The following is a 5,991-nucleotide window of genomic DNA, read 5'->3' on the forward strand; positions in this document are numbered from 1 at the left end:
AAATTCAAATTGCGTATTTTTGTAACTTTTTTTTTTTTTTTTTGAGAATCAGCATTTTTGTTAACTTAAATAATATTTAACTAGTGTTTTATGTAATAATTTTTTTAAAATAAAATCTATCCTTTTTACTTTTTAATATATATATATATATATTTTTTTTTTTTTTTGGGGGAAAAATGCTAAAGATATAACAAATTTGACAACAAAAAACTTACATACGATGTAGTAACAAATGTGATCAGCGACACTTCAAGAAGATAATAAACAAATATTTGAATAAATGATGCTAGATATATTATGAACTTTACAAAATAAGCCTTACAAAGATGAATCACCAATCACAAAAAATAAATTCAAAAAAGCATTTAATTTTTTTTTTTTTTGAGAATCAAAAAAGCATTTAATTAGTTGTTGAAGTTCACAAATCATATTAATTATCACATTCATTTATAAAAGTTATAAAGTAAATGTAAGGACGCGATTCGTGACGGACCGTAACAGTGTCGGGTTCGCACGTGAAAAGGCCCCTAACAATATCATTTGTAGAGCGTGGGTTTGAAAAGCTAGGCCTTGTTCGATAGGCGGTGGGTTTTTCGCGGTGTTCGTATGAACTTAAGCTTTCCTACACCCCTGGAGTCTTTCTCCTGGAGGTGGGCTGGGAGGCTCTGGTTTCTGGCCATTTTTCCCAACCCCCCAATCGGTGCACCTTCCTTTTTATTATATAGTCCGTCTTGGCTGATCCTGACCCTCCACTTGTAGGTCAGGCAGGAGCTTATTCCTGTGTCCATCCCATCAACTGTCCCGTCTAACTTTCTATTAGTTGCATGGATCGACGTTTGCACCGCCCAAACGTCTTTTCTCATTAACCAACTCTGGGTATTGGCAGGTACATTTACTGAAGGGGGTGGGACGCACTTTCCTTGGTCCGAGTTCACACCCTGCTTCCCTATGGGCCCCATTCCGTTCACATCCCTTTGAGGGGGCTGTTTGGGGATTGCCTACACCAAGGTGTTGGTCTTCCTGTTGAAGCTATGGAATGCCGAGGACAGGGTAAGTTCTCAGCCGTTCCCCTTGCTACCTCGGCCACTGAGCATTTGTCTTCGGCAAGGTACCTCCTCGGCACGGGCCCTGGGCCCAGATAGAGTTTGGGCTGGACTGCAGAGCTCTCGGACCCACAGTAAAATTTATAGTATTTTTAGCATTTTCCTATATGAATTAGGACTTGTAATTAGTGGGTTCCAGTTAACTAAACTGGTAAAATTTCTGATGGTTGAATAAGAAATTTGGGGTTTAATCCTCGTCTACATAAAAAATTGATTGGTGTCTTGGTTTGATAATAAAGAGTTATCATCATAGGCTGAAACTCTCTCTAAAAAAAAAAAGGATTTGTAATTAGTGACACATTTTTAAGATCTATGTATTTAAAATTGTTTTATTTTTGTCGTTACTCAATTCTTTGGACTTCTTAAGAGTAAAAGGAAAATGTAAAACAAAATTTATTTTTTCTATATCTCCAAACAATATTTTTTCTTTAAAAAAAATCAAAATTACTCCAAAATTTGGGTTCCTTTTCTCGGCCTAGGCAATGGCCTAAGTGGCCTAGGGCCGGCCCTGATATTCTCTTATATTCCAGAAGGTTGGCACGTTTGTTTAGCCTCAAAATAAACGTGCAGAGGTACCAGTACTCTCCAATCTCCATAGGAAGGAAGGTTAGCATAGTTCCATGCAAATTCAAAACAAATGTAGACAAAGCAGGAGGAAATCAACTAGTGTACGTAAGTGATAAATTTTAACACGGTGATGATAGCTAGAGTCTATTTCGAACATCACATCCCTGTATATATCCTACTTGTCATGTCGTTTAAAGGCCCTGAAAAATTAACAACCTAGCTATGATCATGACTCTGCTAGTGTGCTTTTAGATTCAGTAATGTTATCATCTGTATTTCACTCGATGTGGAGGAAAATGTTTATGTTACTTGTTTTGAAAAGTATTAGGGTTTACTCTCTAATCACCCGTGCTAGAACTTTTCGAATTCCTAACCTCCTTGAACTTTTGGAAGGCTAATCTCCCATCCTAATTAATAGAGTGATAATGACATAATGTCGATGATCCATCGAGTCCCCCAAGGAAAATATCAGGTTTATTTGTCAAGGGTGTCATAGATTTTGACAAATATATAGTGTTAATATATCTCTAATATACAGTAATGAGGTATGCATAGTTTAGATAGGGATAATGCTGGAAATGGCTTAATCAATGTTAATCTACTCACCGTTGATCAGAACTTGGCTTGCGAACCTGTCACTTTGTTTTGTTGGTAAAGTTTTAGTTCTCATCCTATTGTCTAGCTGCAACATAAGCGATTGGACCGACGTCTAAGGAAAAGTAAGATAGTTACATAATCCAATTTGAATAATGTTATTCTTATTAATGAAGTGGGAACAAGACAACAAAAAAGAGTTGTTTTGTCTGTGATTGTTTTTCGGAAAAAAACATCCAACTTTTTGAAAATGTTGTAAATTGTAATAAAAATGAAATGACCTTGCCTTCGATTAAAGAAGAAAAAGAAAAGGAAGAGGCAAAAGAAGTGACGTTGTGATGGTTGTAATGACCTGTGAATTGTGATATAAGATAATATAACTTGCACTATGTAACCGACACTTTAAAGTTTATGTTCCGGAATTGTCATTAGTGCTTTTATTCTCTCACTGTTCATGCTCTTAAAATATGTCCATCAATTAACTTTTCCCTTTATAAATATTGTATAAAAGAGTGAATGTAATTAAAATGAGTTTTTAGAGAATATCTTCTCTTGCCATTAATATAGATGGAAGTAATTGCCAATTCAATCTTATCTTGCACTGTGGCACTACTCATCTAATTTGATGGGCATACTTCGACAGCGAAAACAAAATGCAGGGACTTGTTAGTCATGAATCACGATGCATAAGGATTGCTCAGGAAAAAAGAAGAAGAAGTATATATATATATATATATATATATATAGTAGAAAAAAGAATAAGTAGTTTGATACTTTTTCATGTGTGCATTTTTTAAATAAGATATGAACAATCAATTTTTAGAAAATTTGATACTTTTTCATTGAAATTTATATTTCAACTAATCAAAAGTTTTTTGTGAGAAAATTTTAATTAGTTTTAAATAGATTAGAAATAGGATCTAAATAAAATGAGTTAGGAAGTAGTTTTGTATGGACATAAAATAGTTTTAAATAGGTTGGAAGTATTACACATTTAAAGTTTACATAGAGGTATAATAAATTTTTAATATGAGTCTTTTAAGTTTTTTAAGTTAAATTTTTTTTTTTAGAATACTAAGTATTTTAACACACACACAACCAAAGAGAGAGAGGAGAATGTTTTAAAGAAACTGAAAGTGGTGTATATCTAAAAGGGCATAACTCTTGGATACACAAACAAGTTTTAAACTTCTTTAACTCACACTCATTTTCTACTATAGCACATTGACAATTATTTGTAAACTTAAGTTTAATTCATGAATCTACATGTAAAGACATTTGACACAAATTGAATTCCATTTAAAATATAGAGACACTTGGCATCAAATTAATGAGAAATTAAAAGGGAAACTTGACACAAAATTAAAATTCATTTAGAATCTAATTAATTTGGATCCTTACTTTAATTTAACACTAGTGTGTAACTCCGTGCATATGCACGAGTACAATTAAAAACAATCACAATTATATGGTTCAAATTATACTTTATTTTGAGAAGAAGTTCAAATTATACATGGTATTAACTTACACATTTTTTTAAACCATATATTTCTAAAATATGTAATGGTTTGTCATTATTTATACATACATATGTACATATATATTTATATAATTTAGAATTTAATTAGATTTAAACTCTTCGGTTGTTGCAGCCAATAATTTATTTACCACAAAAATTTTAAAAATTAGATAAATACATAGCGCAAAATGAGACTCCAATTGAAATCCAATTTAGAATTTAATTGGATTTGGACTATTCGATTTTTACACTCAATAATTCACTTAGTATAAAAATTAAAAATTAAATGAAACATGTGGCACAAAATTAAGAATTCAATTAAAATCTAATTACATTTTCTCTAAGATTTGACTTTTAATATATATATATATATATATATAGTAGTAGGTACCACTTTCTCAACCCCTCAAAGAAAGGTGTTTAATATGAAAAACAAAATAATAATTTAACATTTTAGTTAATAGTGCAAACTTCTACTTTGAGATACTCCAAAAGTATTGCCTTTGCTAGCTAATTAAAATCCTGAACAAAACTAATTAAAATTTATAAATAAATAAAGTTTCAAATTAGAAATACAATTTAAGGAGAGAGAGAACCGCTGACACCAAAGTTCTTTGTTTAGACGGTGCCCTCTCATGTGAGTTTTCTATTAGTTTATTAACGGATGACAAACCGAAGTCTTGATTTGGCAGTTGTATAATGGTTATAGAATAAATTGGCTCAAAATAAAAATTTAAAGAATGTCTTAGCTGCCATCTTAAAGTTTAGGAAGTACCAAAACCTTTTCCATCGAGATTTAAAAATGCCTTTGATGACATTTTTGTTTTTAGTAGCTTATTTGTTTGAACGTGTGATGAAAATTGATTTAAAACAAACTTATTTGTTTGAAACTATTTTTTTTTTCCTCGTCTTTTAAGTAAATAACTAAACTACCAAAATATAAGCTAGTTAAAGATACAATAAGAAACGTCGGTAAAGGAAATGTTAACATTTTTAACTTAAAAAAAATACATTAATTATTAGGGATGGGAAATTTAAATCTTGAATATTTTTGTGAGAACATTGTTAACTTATTAAGCACAACTTCTTATAAACTCTATTTTTATTTTTATTATAAATACAATTCATTCACATTTCATTTGTTGAAACGAATTTTATATCAATTTAATTTATTAAAAATATCTCAAATAAGCTACTACACATTACACAAAATATAAAAACTGTCTCAAACGCAAAGAAATATACAGTAACGCAGTAAAATAAAAGGTGGATATATTTTTCTTTTTCTTTTTTCCATTTAATAAAGGAATAGTCAGTTTTTTTTTTTTTTTCGCTGAAGAATATATACCAATGTCAGTACTCTAGTGTAGCCAAAGTCGTAGCTCACTTTTGGGTCAAATATGTTTTGTCCACGTGTCTTGATGCATGAGTACAGGAGTACTGGTGTTGAAAATGATTATGAGCGGTCATTTCAATCAACAATCTGATTGAAGACTTGATAAGTGAAGAGGGATGGGTCCTGAGCAAGGGCACGTCTCTGAATAAGGATTGAGGAATAGACATGGCCGAGCCAGGGCCGCACCCTAGTGTCGGACTCTTGCCTTGCAAACTTACAAAAATACAAATGTGAGAAATGACAGCTCCTCAGACGTTTCAAATTAGGGTCAAATCCAGTCGGCACACTTAAAAAAGCTAACGCGTTCTGGTGAGTCCAAATCTTCTGTACCATTTTTTGTATATAACTCTATGTTCTATCAATCCTTACTTATTAAGTGTATGATTGTTTTTCATTTTAAACTTCAGTAATTCTATAAGGAAAGTAAAATGAATACATGACAAATAGTGATTGGTAAAACATAAAATAGTACACAAAAAATGATACAGAAGATTTGAACTCATTCTGGGTCTCAAAATAATTTTAACGCTAAGGGTGCGTTTGTTTTCAGCAGCTGCGTTTGTGTTTGTTTTCAGCGCGGTTTTTTTGCTGGTCTATGGAAATCGGTCATGTGCTAAAAACATATGTACAATAATTTTTAACAATAAAAAATATTTTGTTATAGTATTTTTAATAATAAGTTTTTAGTTTTCAATAAAAATACGCGATATCTAAACGTATACTAAGTGTGTGTTTGGATAGCAAACGCGTCTAGCATTTGCATCCAAACCTGAGTCCCATGCACTGTTCACAGATCTACAAACCTCTTTTTC

Source organism: Quercus lobata, chromosome 6 (genome assembly GCF_001633185.2).
Source record: "Quercus lobata isolate SW786 chromosome 6, ValleyOak3.0 Primary Assembly, whole genome shotgun sequence".
Taxonomy (NCBI): domain Eukaryota; kingdom Viridiplantae; phylum Streptophyta; class Magnoliopsida; order Fagales; family Fagaceae; genus Quercus; species Quercus lobata.